This window comes from Eriocheir sinensis, chromosome 37, assembly GCF_024679095.1.
Source record: "Eriocheir sinensis breed Jianghai 21 chromosome 37, ASM2467909v1, whole genome shotgun sequence".
NCBI classification, from domain to species: Eukaryota; Metazoa; Arthropoda; class Malacostraca; order Decapoda; family Varunidae; genus Eriocheir; species Eriocheir sinensis.
Genome location: NC_066545.1, coordinates 1892743 through 1907676, shown reverse-complemented (window position 1 = coordinate 1907676; position 14934 = coordinate 1892743). Strand labels below are relative to the sequence as shown.

Genomic DNA, 14934 nt, shown 5'->3' with positions numbered 1-14934 from the left:
ATTTTGATATCTGAGAGAAGCTTGATAATATAATTTCAGAGAGAGAATAGTCAAGTTCTGCCATCAGTCATCGGTACAGTTACCTTTGAGTGTATATGTGACTGGTTGCTGTGTCGCCACTAGAACTGTGTGAGAGTGTTAATTTTGGTCATTTATTATGAGTGTATTATGAATGTCGGATGAACACTGAATTGAGTGACTGGAAATGTTTGCATGCTCCACTAGTAACCTAAGGAGGAGTTTCTTGCACCATAAATGGGTGATGTACAACTGTACCATGACTGATGAGAAAGGTCTGAAATGATAAGTCCAGCCTTGGAATGACTGACTGATGAGACCAAGGCTAAATTTGCATCATTAGTATAGTGAGGAAAGAAGGTGGGTCTAAAGTTTAGATTAAAGGTAAGTGACTGACACAGATGAATGATGCAGAAACATGGTAACAATGTTACAGTGCAATGTTCTGGTATTTCCTTATTTTCTTGTACATCTGTAATAAACTGTTGTACATACTCTACTGCATTAGCTTGTACTACATTTTTGTACTGTAACACCAACTTACAACCTTATTTATATTACTAGCTGTAAGACTTAATGAGTTAGCTCTAGCTCTATTATAGGAATGTATTGGTTAAGTAATGATTGGTGAACATTGCACCATGTGATATCGAGTCATCAGCCTTGTTATTCACTGGCTTCCTAGGAATGTTACCTATTATCTTGTTATCTCTCCATAGTCAAGGGTGTCAACTAAGTGTGTAGTGAATGCACAAAATCTTGCATTCACTAACCATAGCTGAGAATGTTTATGGTGAGTGTGCAATGTGATATTCATATAAACATTCTTTCCCATAGACTTCCACTACACATATTATGGAGGTTAGTAGGTGTAAAAAAAATATATCTGTGCTTATTCATTGTTTAACTAATGTTATACACGAAAAGGAAGAGAAGAAAGAAATGAGGCACTGATAAAATGGGAAAGAAACAGGTTGTTTTGAAGGTTAAGTGAGGGAAGGAAACAAAGATTTGATAAATGTAAATCCATGTGATACATACAAGAAACAAAATGGTTGTACATATTTTTTCTTCATACATAATTGGAGTCTGAATGGATAGTTTCTCATATAAATTATATGTACTTGAACTTGTGGAATTGGTGAATCATCATTTTTAAGGTTTACTTGGATCCTATACCATCCCATGCATACACGAAAAAGGAAACAAAAATGTGCCTTAATCATGAAGAAAAATAATGTGGGAAAAAATCAAACATTTCTCAGCCACAGCAATTTGATATGGAAACATCCACTTACTGGGAAAGAGAACTACATGTGTATGCAGCTGAATGACTTACAGTTTAGTTATTTTTCAAAGGGCAGCAACAATAACCATACTGTGATACTTATTTCTTATTTATTCATGTTTTTGAGGGACTATAGTGACATCCATCACCCTTGAGTAGGTGTAAAAGGAAAGAAAATTAGCAAAGGAGAGATAAAAAGGAAAAGGTGAAATAATGTATCATGAACTTGAAGGAGGAAGAGAAATACGTGTGTGTGTGTGTGTGTGTGTGTGTGTGTGTGTGTGTGTGTGTGTTATATTACATCAACCTAGTGTGCTATATTACCGGTCAGTGTATTTGCCTGTGTGTGTGTGTGTGTGTGTGTGTGTGCACCATCATTTTTACAAGCACCACTTTTACTTTGAAAGGGGTCTCATTTTACCAGTGAGAATGAGTCTTAATATATATTTGTGTTCTAAGTAAATGTAACTCACAGCAACTCGAGCCCCACCCCAATCAACCCCACCAGCACCATCACAACAATGAAAGAGTCATTCAGTTTTGCCCCACTGCCTTTAATTTTCCTCATTATATAATGATGTAAGGTTCAGTGGTAAAGGTTTGAGTGTGTGTATGTGTGTGTGTGTGTGTGTGTGTGTGTGTGTGTGTTGTGCTGTGTTGTATTGTGTTGTGTTATGGTTTTATGACTGTTGACGAGGCCTTTTGTGAAGTAGTATAGAAAATGTGTGCTGACACACACACGCACTTACACACACACAAATACAAGACACATAATTTTGCATTTTATCAAGTTGCCACCCACCACCATCATGACCCCACCTGACCCTGCACTCAAAGAGGTCAGGACGGGCTGAAGCAGAGTCAGGTTGCGAGTCTGATGGTGTTGAGGAAGCATTTCAGGTTAAAGGTTTTCATGTGCTGGTAATAGAAGAAGGACAAAATTAATGGAGCAGCACCCTTATCATAAACTATTGTGAGAATTTAATGGATTGTGCAATTTATAGTGATAAAAATTAAGGGACTTTTTCTTTTTCAATAACAGTGTCTTCAATATTATCATTAGCTATTGATGTTAACAGTAAATGGGCTGCTGTACTTGTATACCCAGCTGTACATGGGTAATGTCAAGTGTGCATCAAAAAATGTTCATAACAGGCAAACAGAGGCTGCAGGATATGGTTGGTTAAGTGCTGAATATAAAGTACCTAACAACTTCCATTCCCCTTGTGTGTGTGTGTGTGTGTGTGTGTGTGTGTGAGACAAGTGACACAGAAAAGTCACCACAGGGATATTGAAGTTCTTTTAGTTGTGTTTTTGAAGAAAGTGGTGTGAGTAAAATGATTGTCAGAAGAGATGCATTGTGTGTGTGTGTGTGTGTGTGTGTGTGTGTGTGTGTGTGTGTGTGTGTGTGTGTGACCCTCCACCTCCCACATACAGCTGAGGGAGGAAAGAGTCAGTGTGCTAAGCCATCATGAGCAGTGGTGTGTGTGTCCTCAGAGCCTGACCTGTACATAGGGAAGAATATTTTTTATAGTGAGTGGGTGCGGTGAGGGTGTGTCTGTCCACCCATCAGCCCACCCAGAGCAGCGATGCGTTGTGTAAAGAATAAAGTGTTAATGAAGGACCTGTAGCTCACTCATTACCCATTCCACCTTAGTCTGGGCAGGAGGGAAGAAAGGCCTGGTGAGTGGACTCTGGAATAATCACAGTAAGGTTGGCATTTTATGTTGTGGCTGCAAACTATATAGTGCACACATCAATGAAACTTTTCTGATTTAAGTAAAACCTGTGCTTACACTCCACTCCAGCCCCCCTATACACACACACACACACACACACACACACACACCTTGATACCCATTCCTATGCTGACAGACTCCATATATTCAGCCTGTTCGTTTGTTGAACTTCATCATCCATGTATTGGACCACTCATACAAGATGTTTAGTCACCTCTCATGTCACCGGTTATACCGCAGTCACAATCGTTGATGTAAGTGATAAACTATATAATGGCCCTGAGACTGGTCCCTGTGAGGTGTCACCGGTAAATCAAGTCAAGTATATATTAATGTGGACCCAGTCACATTCCATCATTCCTACATCACATGGTAAACACTACTACACATCAAAACATCTTAATTCAAACTTAAAGAATTACCAATTTTTCAACATTATATATCTTCACTGCTCTCCACCCTATGAAATAAGGAGGCTTAAGCCTAGGTCCACACATTAATTATTAGTGTTATTCAATAATGCCTACAGAAGCCTCTCAACGTCTGTTCAATACCGGCGATGTATTCCAAGAGATCCAAAAATTGCGCCAAAATGGAAGGCTGCCTTTGGTTGAAAAAATTATTTCCTCTTACTAAACATTTATTTTAGTATAATGATGCAAATAGTATGATACTGAGTAACTTTTTCATGAAATGAAAAAATATAAAATTCAATCGAAATCAGAAGAATCTGTGGTCCATCACTCGAGCCACGTGGCGCAGGCAGCGGGTCCTCATCATTAGTGATTAATCCCTCTGAGTGGGGGCAGGGTCAGAAAGGTTGTGTCAGTCACCATTTTAAGAAGTGTTCCAGCACAAAGAATAGCGAAGGGAGGAAGTGTTGGCATTGTTGGGTGAGCCTCACATAAAGGACACGTCAAAGCAGGGCCATGTGGTGCTGTGTTAATGTGTCTCGACTTGTGTGCCTTCCACATGAATCTTAGCAGTTTTACTCATGAACCAAAGTTGTGATGCACATGTCTTTACCTCTAACACCACCACAACCAACACACTTACTCCCACAAGCAGCAACACTGAATCACAGCACAGCACCTCAGGAGAAATGGACCTTCATGTGCCTGGCAAGCTCATGCTTGGTCATGAAATGCTTCTTGCAAACATCACACTTGAACCCTTTATAACCAGAGTGTCTGAAGATATGTGTGTGTTCAATAGATGCTTCAGTTTGAATTTTTTTTCAGACATCACATTCATGATTCCTTTCACCAGTGTGCGTTTGGAAGTGTCTGTTGATGCTACTTTTAGCATAATATTGTGTTCCCCAAACTTGACATTTTATAGTTTTTTCACCGTGTCACAGAATATCAACGCAGGCCAGCGGCAGCGCTAGGGATGGGCAAGTACCGTTAATTTGAGTACCGGTAGTATAGGTACCGAAAACTCAGGTACCGTTAGTACCGGTACCGGTACCCGAAGGAGTATTTTTTATCTTAATGACTTCTGATGAAATTCCCAAATAAATTTCCTGTAAAGAAAACTCTCTCTCTCTCTCTCTCTCTCTCTCTCTCTCTCTCTCTCTCTCTCTCTCTCTCTCTCTCTCTCTCTCAATGAAGTGAATATTTATTTTTTCGATAAAAAATATCATGTATAGTTATTATGGATGTACTCGATCATAGTCTAATAACAATAACAATATTTATTAGCAACCTAAAAAAGAAAAAGAATCGGACATCAAGAATTATCCAGTAACTCCAATAAATAAATAAAATAATAAAATAATGGAAACGGGAGCTGTGATGGAAACGAAGAGCAGGACAAAATGGTGGGAACTTGGGGAGACGTTTCAGCGAGGCAGTGACTCAGCGTCTCCACCCAGGGCCCATACCGCGTGATACCACATGGAGGCGGGCGAGCGCCGAGCGTCACTAAGATCCAAACGGTACCGGTACTAGCGGCAATGCTCAGTGCCGAGTGATCATGACGCTTCCCGGCACCCGAGTGATCATGACGCTTCCCGGCACCCGAGTGATCATGACGCTTCCCGGCACCCGAGTGATCATGAGGCTTCGCGGCACCAGGTACTGGTACCGGGTTCCGCGAAGAATCGATTCTTCGCGGTACCCGGTACCGGTACCTGGTACCGCGAAGCCTCATGATCACTCGGGTGCCGGGAAGCGTCATGATCACTCGGCACTGCGCATTGCCGCTAGTACCGGTACCGTTTGGATCTTAGTGACGCTCGGCGCTCGCCCGCCTCCATGTGGTATCACGCAGTATGGGCCTTGTGTGGAGACGCTGAGTCACTGCCTCGCTGACCGTCTCCCCAAGTTCCCACCATTTTGTCCTGCTTTCCGTTTCCATCACAGCTCCCGTTTCCATTATTTTATTATTTGATTTATTTATTGGAGTTACTGGATAATTCTTGATGTTCGATTCTTTTTCTTTTTTAGGTTGCTAATAAATATTGTTATTGTTATTAGACTATGATCGAGTACCCATATCACCGAGATATCCACTCACTGAGTGGTGATCTCTCTCTCTCTCTCTCTCTCTCTCTCTCTCTCTCTCTCTCTCTCTCTCTCTCTCTCTCTGAATGAAGTGAATATTTATTTTTTCGATAAAAAGATAGCATGTATAGTTATTTTGAATGTACTCGATCATAGTCTAATAACAATAACAATATTTATTAGCAACCTAAGAAAAAAAATCTGACGTGAAGAATAATCAATAAATCCAATAAATAAATCCGAGCAATCTGGTACCGATACCGAGCAATCTGGTACCGGAACTGTACCGTTTAGCTGGTACCGTTAGTACCGGTACTGGTACCGGTACCTGCCCACCCCTAGGCAAGCGGCACCAGCTGGGCGGCGGAACGAAGCGACGTGTCACCTCACCCTTGCAGGGTCTGTGACGTGCACTGTAGTGTTTGTAGATGCTGGCACACTTTTGGATGTCACCCCAACAACTCCAGGACTTGTGGGGATCCCTGTGGAGCTGCGCAGTGGTGCAGGGTACGTGTGTGCAGCTTGCCGAGGGTGTGGTGGTGGCTGCACGGGTTACCTTCAGTTTGTTTAGGTTTGGTTAGGTTCCTCTCAGTTTTCGATAGGTGATACTTTTTTTACAAATTTGAGAAAATATATCGAATCAGCACAAATCAGAACCCCATTAATTCATGCAATTATACTAAAAGTAAAAAGTGATAAGCTTAAAATATTGCACGTGTGCCCGAACCACCCCTCGATCGGGCCGCTCGCTGCTTCAACTCAAGTTTCCTGCCTGTGCCAGAGCTGTCTTCTCGGTTCCGCGCTTTGAGTAGGTAGGTTACTGTTTATTTTACCGGTGACAGGGTATTATTCCAGCAGTTATATGTTTCTATCATTAACGCCAATAGGGTATATCTTATATATAGCGGCGATAGGTTTATTCACTCTAGGTTTACGCAGGGCGGCAGGTGCATGGGTTATAGTCTGTTCGGAGCATGAAGTCGGTTCAGGGTGGAGCTGGTATCGTCGTTTACCTCTACCCATGCTGCCAAATCAGCCTTCGTACATGCGTCTCTCTCTTATTTCCCATCCATGTGCTATTTGAAAGCGATATTTTATATATTCTGTATATAGTAAAGGAAGCTACATAGTACAATGAGTGTCGATGTTTAGGATTATAACAAGGATTTGTATAAATTCTATGACATGTGGCAGAGATTTCTTCCCATGTTGCCACGTTGTGGTGTTGGTAGTGGTGGTGGTGGTGGTGGTGGTCGGTGTGTCCCCTAGGTCCCTCCCCCGGGTCGAGAGGGAGAGAGAGGGAGAGAGAGAGATAAACAGGCGGGTTGTGGGTGGGTAGGCCGGGAGAGAGTGCTTATCTGATAATTGGCGGTCGAACTGGCAGTGCTGCACTCATGGGAATTCTGGAATCTGCCACACCTTGAACCGACTTCATGCTCCGAACAGACTATAGGTGGTTTGATGGGGACCCAGTTCCGCGATTTCTGTATCTCATAATAGCATGTGACTATGGTTCCATTATGTGCTGATTCGATCTCTGCCCTCAAAATCGTGGAAAATTACCTACTATTGAAAACTTAAAGGGACCGAAAGGCGAAAACGAATCTTTACCCTGGGACGACCATGCCCTCAACGAGCCTCTCGGCGCGTGTGCAGCTCCATACAAGCCAACCTCACTGTGGAGTGTGGCAGTTTTCTATGGTCTCTATATATAGCTTATTTTATGCTTTGTAAGAATCGCGGATATCGTTTTTCCTGTTTCTATTTTTCCTCTGTTTGTGCAGCTTGTTTCAATTTTTTTTTCGGAAGGGGTGGGGGGTGGGGGAATATTACCGTCATTTGTTTCCTCTGGGCTATAGATGTAGGCAAGGCCAAGGTCTAAAAAAATGGGAGCTCAACTCAGGCGCAGATTAAGTGACGTCAGGTGGTCAGTGGGAGGAGCCTCCTCTCTCTCTCTCTCTCTCTCTCTCTCTCTCTCTCTCTCTCTCTCTCTCTCTCTCTCTCCCTCCACAAGTATAAAGGAACTTAAGCTAGCTGGCAACCCCCTTAGTCCCTCTCTCTCGCTCGCTCCGGTAAATTCTCTCTCTCTCTCTCTCTCTCTCTCTCTCTCTCTCTCTCTCTCTCTCTCTCTCTGTGTGTGTGTGTGTGTGTGTGTGTGTGTGTGTGTGTGTGTGTGTGTAATAATAAAGATAAATACTGGAGTTCTTGGTAGTTTTCCAGTAAATCCCGTAAACCTTATAGATTTGTAAGTGCAGGATATAAAAGGCATAAATGTGCTTTGGAAGTGTTTTATTTGCTCTTGTACTTTCCTTCAGTATGTACAAGCATTACACAAGCTATTACATAATATATACCAATATTTCTGTATCTATCTATCCATCTATCTGTGTTTATTCATTTATCCATATCCATATATATATATATATATATATATATATATATATATATATATATATATATATATATATATATATATATATATATATATATATATATGTAGCAAGGCCCCACCACACTTGCCCCATCCACCTGAGGGATGATCTTTAGCCAAGGTCAGCATCCACCCACCTGACTGATAACCACTCCTAGCTAATTAAGTCTTACCCCAGTGCAAATGTGGACAGAGTTCCTCACAAAACGGCTCCTAAAGTGAGGTAGGAGACCTGCCCACCCTCCCACCAGCCCACCTTCTCCGCCACACACACATACACGGGTATACACACTCATACATATAAACAAGTATGCACACACACAAGTATACCAACACACACACACACACACAAGTATACCAACACACACACACACACACACACGCACGCAAGTACTATACCAACACACACACACACACACACACACACACACACACACACAAGTATACCGGGGCACAGAGAGAGAGAGAGAGAGAGAGAGAGAGAGAGTTGTTGCGGTGTGAATGTGGCTGGAGGGGTTGCCTGCTCGGTCAACTTTTTTTATACCCTGTGCTACGTCACTAGGTCAGAGGGAGGAGCCTCGAAAGGATGCGCGGAATGGGACGAGTTTTGAGCCGACCTTGAGTTGACCTCCCTCTCTTTAGATCTTGGGCAAGGCAAGTATAGAGAAGGTATCGTCATACGGGCGAGAGAAAATCACTCGTTGGCAACTCCTACAGCCTTCACCTTTGGCCAAGCCCCATCCTCGTTGTCTGCCCAAACCGACGACTTCACACACCTCACTCCCACCGATTTTCCTGACCCCAACATTAATTTTTACGAAAAACTGAGACCACCATCATTTTCCTGAGAAAATTCTGCATCACACTAGCATAAAATTGTAACAATAATGTAAAATTACACATACGAAAATCAGAGTTAAGTGAACTATGGAGTACACCTTTTCTTGCACTTATTTCCCTTCAACTCCTTAGTACTCAGCTGGTTTTCGTCGCATCACGTTTTTAAGCTCAGATCCTAATCTGCATGCTTTTCTGCTTCTGATGGTGTAGGGTACGTCCCGAGGTAAAACTATACATAGGGTCAAACCTACTCTCTCTCTCTCTCTCTCTCTCTCTCTCTCTCTCTCTCTCTCTCTCTCTCTCTCTCTCTCTCTCTCTCTCTCTCTCTCTCTCTCTCTCTCTCTCTCTCTCTCTCTTACCGGTCCCGACAAAGTATATCCTATACTGCTTAAAGAAACAAAGAGCGAAATACTCTCCTCCCTCACTACCGTATTCAATATGTCCTTGCGACAAGGCATCGTTCCTTCGGATTGGAAAAAGGCTAACGTGACACCGATTTTTAAGAAAGGAGACAAAAAAATGCCAGGTAACTACCGACCCATTAGTCCAACTTCAATTGTAGGTAAGCTACTCGAGAGCATAATTAGAGACAAAATTGTGAATTACCTCGAAAGCCACTCATTAATTGGGGATTCACAACATGGCTTCCGTTACAAAAGATCCTGCCTGTCAAACCTACTGACCTTTTATAACGATCTCTTCTCAATTTATGACGTAACCAAATCAGTGGATGTAGTCTATCTTGATTTCCAGAAAGCGTTTGATAAAGTCCCACATCATAAATTACTTTATAAATTAAAGCAAATAGGCATTGACGGTCAAGTAAACCAATGGATCACGAATTGGTTGAGCAACAGACAACAAAGAGTTGTGATTGACGGATTTAACTCAGAGTGGGCGCCGGTCAATAGTGGCGTCCCTCAGGGCTCGGTTCTTGGCCCAGTGCTCTTCATTATTTACATCAACGACGTGGATGTTGGACTCTATAATCGCATTAGTAAATTTGCAGACGACACAAAGATTGGTAACTCGGTTCTCACTGACGAAGACAGGCAAAGCCTCCAAGAGGATTTGCACAAAATTTCAGCTTGGTCGGATAAATGGGAGATGCCCTTTAACGTAGACAAGTGCCAGGTCCTTCAAGTTGGAACAAAAAATAAGAAGTTCGATTACGAAATACGCGGCGTTAAACTCACAAGCGTTCAATGCGTTAAGGACCTGGGGATTAAAATCGCGTCAAACCTCAAATTCTCACATCAATGCATTGATGCAGCAAATAAAGTGAACAGAATGTTGGGGTTCATTAAAAGAAACTTTTTATTCAAGAATAAAGATGTAATACTTCCGCTCAACAATAGTTTAGTCAGACCCCACTTGGAATATGCGGTACAATTTTGGTCTCCCCACCATGCAAAGGACATTGCTAAACTAAAAGGTGTTCAGCGTCAAGCAACAAAAATGATCCCTTTCTTGCGCAACAAATCCTACGAAGAAAGGCTTTCCACCCTTAACATGTTCTCTCTTGAGAAACGTCGCCTCCGAGGAAAACTGATCGAATGTTTTAAAATACTTAATGGTTTCACGAATGTAGACAGATTAAAATTGTTTATGATCGATGACACTTTGCGAACGAGGAACAATGGCACAAAACTCAAATGCAGACAAGTAAATTCAGACTGCACCAAATTTTTCTTCACCAATGTTGTAGTGCGAGAATGGAATAAGCTCCCACCATCAGTGGTCCAGTGTAACACGATTGACTCCTTTAAAAACAAGCTCGACCGTCACTTTCTTTAACTTAATATTAACTAGAGTAGAAAAGCAACGTTTTGGAGCCATCTGATTAATGTAAAATCACTTAGGTTTAAGGACAGACCACCTAGCCTGGACCATGGGGTCTGTGTGGTCTGATTTTCTATGTAAATCTATGTAAATCTCTGCGTCCAATGACTTTAGAAACGATAGACGATAAGCTAAAAAAACTTAACTTGCATTCTTTGGAGAGACGTGGACTGAGTGGGGACTGACTTGATGGTTTTGAATTTATAATGGAGATTAACAAGGGCAATTTAGATGCGGTAATTAAATTATTATATCTCTCCTCTCTCCCGTCTTGTGAAAAGGTAAACATCTATGAATGTTTTGAGATATTTACATTACTAAGGAAAGCCTCCATACTTGCCTCATCCTAACTTATCCCAATACTAATTCCCCCATATACTAATTCTTCCTTATACCAACACGCGTTAATACTAACTCACTCGCCCTCCCAATGATTAGCCGGGTCACTTGTCTGGATCAAAGGGTCTGTGTGCTCTGAATATCTATGTAAATCCATGTAAATTTAACTATCTCTATTTATCTATCGTAATAATATTAATATCTAGTAGTAGTAGTAGTAGTAGTACTAGTAGTAGAAGTAGTAGTAGTGGTATAACAATAATAACAATGATAATGATATAAATTTAGTAAGAGTAACAACATTAAGTATACTTAACAAATAAGAAAGAAGCAAGAATCAATAATCATAAGCCCCTCCGAGGCAGATCCATTGACTAATTTCGTAGTAAATTTTGAGATTATTGAGTAAATGGTATGTGCGTAGCGTGAATGTAGTTTGGTGTAAGAAGTAAGAAAGTGAGAAAGAAATTCGTGAGTTTTTGAACTCTTCTTTTTGTTGTTGAGAAACATTAGGGAAACGTCGAGGTATTGTCCGGAGGCATTGTTCTGAGAGTGGTCAGGAAATGTCAGGGGGCATTATCACGTGGGTCGTCACCGGTTGTCAATCACGTCCAAAGAGTGCCAGGGGTCTGTCAGGGGTCAGTAGGTCGTATAATCGGGTTGTCAGTCCATGTCCAAAGAGTGCCAGGGGTCTGTCAGGCGTCAGTAGGTCGTATAATCGAGTTGTCAGTCCATGTCTAAAGAGTGCCAGGAGTCTGTCAGGGGTCAGTAGGTCATATAATCGAGTTGTCAGTCCATGTCCAAAGAGTGCCAGGGGTCTGTCAGGGGTCAGTAGGTCGTATAATCGAGTTGCAATCATGTCCAAAGAGTGCCAGGGGTCTGTCAGGGGTCAGTAGGTCGTATAATCGAGTTGTCTGTCCATGTCCAAAGAGTGCCAGGGGTCTGTCAGGGGTCAGTAGGTCATATAATCGAGTTGTCAATCATGTCCAAAGAGTGCCAGGGGTCTGTCAGGGGTCAGTAGGTCGTATAATTGGGTTGTCAGTCCATATCCAAAGAGTGCCAGGGGTCTGTCAGGGGTCAGTGGGTCGTATAATCGGGTTGTCAGTCCATGTCCCAAGAGTGCCAGGGGTCTGTCAGGGGTCAGTAGGTCGTGGGTCCTCAGGAGTTGTCAGTCCGTGTGTTTTTTTAGTCTGGCTGAGCCTCTGTCTCCCCAGAAGAGTCTCAGCCATAACTTGGGCGTTGTCTGTTGGTCTGGATGAGCCATATTCTCCCCAGATGAGACTCACTCTTACCAACACACAGCACCGTTTTTTTATTGTCATCAATCATCACACAACGAAACCCTCTAAGCACGTGATACCTTGAAAATAATGCAGAAAACACGTAACAACCGGTGAACATCTATAATTACACCCGATAGTTAAGGTCATAGGATCGTTGCCAGGTTATCGTCCTTGCAGCATCGTACTTACCGGTTTCTGTCTCATAACCATAGCTGGGCACGATAACAGAAAACCTTATTCCCGATAACCGATAACTGATAATGAAAAACCTTAACGGCGATAACCGATATTCGTTAACTAGAGACAAATATAGGCGATAACCGATAACCGATACCCGATATAAATCCACAATTCCGATACTAGCTAGCGATAAGTCCGATAGGCGAAAACGATACTGTATTGATATTTCAGATAGAACAACATTGAATTCAAATTTTCATTATCTGCATTTTAGGAAACTTACAAAACCTTAAAACCACACGTTGACACGTACATATGGACGTTAATACTAGAAATGCCTAAACCGGTGTTGTGTTATTTGGCGTCCCCACCGTCAAAAATTGTTTACAAACACTGGTCTCTCGTGAACGGTGCATGCTCAGACCAGCAAGCGTAGACCTGTACAGTCTCACAAAGCTTTTAAACCGTAATTAAGAGTTGCTGGAAGGCTGAATCAGACATATAGTACAACTACCACCATCCTCGCTGTTTCTAGGACGACACTCTATCTATCGATATTTCCACGCTGACTGCTCTTCTGAACTTGCTAACTGCATGCCTCCCCCCCTCCCGCGGCCCCGATGCACTCGACTTTCTACTCATGCTCATCCCTATACTGTCCAAACCCCTTATGCAAGAGTTAACCAGCATCTTCACTGTTTCATCCCTCACGCTGGTAAACTCTGGAACAATCTTCCTTCATCTGTATTTCCTCCTGCCTACGACTTAAACTCTTTCAAGAGGAGGGTATCAGGACACCTCTCCTCCCGAAACTGACCTATCTTTCGGCCACCTCTTTGGATTCTTTTTAGGAGCAGTGAGTGGCGGGCTTTTTTTTTTTTTTATTAATGTATGCTTTTTGTGTGCCCTTGAACTGTCTCCTTTGCTGTAAAAAAAAAAAAAAAAAATATGTACAGAGTGTACGTCGTTCTAGAAACAGCGAGGATGGTGGTACTGTATGTTTGATTCAGCTTTCCAGCAACTCTTAATGTGTTAAAAAAGCATTGTGAGACTGTACAGGTCTACACTTATTGGTCTGATCATGCGCAGTTCACGAGAGACCAGTGTTTGTACACAAAAGCGCCAGCTTTTGACGATGGGACACCAAATAACACAACACCGGGTGCCTTCAATACCATGACATGCTCACAAACAAATATGGAATATCAAATTTGAGGCAGTGAATAATCATTTTTGGGGCAAAGTTAAATGATTTTTCTCTATGATATATTGATTTTTGAGTAGCATAAAAAAATAACCTAGTGTTTTAATTTTCATGACCTAAGTGTGAAATCTCATCACCGAAGATATTTCATACTCCGAAGTTTTTTCATACAACACCGGGCCGCATATTCCCGAACTGTATTATTGTTCGGCACCATTGGGTTAAAAGTGGTTGAAAAAGGCCGTAGAGTCATGTCATCATACTCAGTATCCATAATGGCCCCAAGACGCAGAAAACGATGCTTTTATGGATAACTAAGAAAACTGTGAGATTCTATGCTCAGCTTAAATAAACATAAGCTTTCACATTATATATGCAATTCTTAGTCTGACTATATAGAATTTCTCTCTCAGTTTAGCCTCTGACTGAGTCCTCTCAGCAGTCACCACCAAACTGTGGCTGACCTGAGTGCACTTGACCTCATGCCGTCACTGCCCCTCCCTTGTTAATCCCCTTGAACCATTTCTATACTTCAATCATGTCTCCTCTAACTCTGCGTCTCCATTTAGGATCATTACTGCTTGACCTAAACAGTTTCTTTGGGATAAAGTCATTCTGAATTTCTTTTTTATTTTGAACAAAATTATTATATTCTTGATATAAATTTATAAAACTTCTAGAGAGACTGCTTGAATTAATTTCTATGCGGTCACTTCTGATGAGCTCTCCTTGACCGAATCTGCTGTCTGGGGTGTTACCTGAACTGACCTGATCCTGACCTGACCTGACCTGACCTGAACTTGATGTCGTTAAAACTGTTAATAAGGACCTTGATGTAAACATAGCATATAAATATATCTCCACCATTAAATCAACGTTAGTAAAAAACAAGAATTTTGTAGATGGTACAGCTTGCGTATATAAAATTGTCTGTAAATATTGTGACCTTGTTTTTATTGGAGATACTGTTATAAATTTAGAAACTCGTGTATAAGAACATCTATATGCTTTTCGGACATGTAACCTGAATAATGCTATGTTTAAACATGCTTCAGAAAATAATCACTCTATTAACTGGGACGACAGTCAGCTATTGTATAAATGTAATAACTTTAAGAAACGTAGAATAATAGAGTCTGCATGTATACAAAAGTTTGATAATTTTAATCTTAATGAAGGTAATTTTAAGCTAGACCCTGTAATCCGTTCTTTAGTGCTGACCTCATTACCCTCCCTAGGGAACTCAGGTCAACGTGAGGTGGA

At 41.7% G+C, this 14934-nt stretch overlaps 1 protein-coding gene across 1 annotated transcript in view; it reads left to right on the top strand.

Moving 5' to 3' along the window:
• The window catches only part of LOC127008055 (kinesin-like protein KIF21A), a 145068-nt gene extending 142138 nt beyond the window's left edge, over positions 1 to 2930 (top strand). The window contains 1 exon segment of the mRNA XM_050879585.1: positions 1 to 2930. This exon segment is cut by the window's left edge and continues 2022 nt beyond it. The gene's annotated coding sequence lies outside the window, so the exon portion shown is untranslated.
• The last annotated feature ends 12004 nt before the right edge of the window (positions 2931 to 14934 follow it).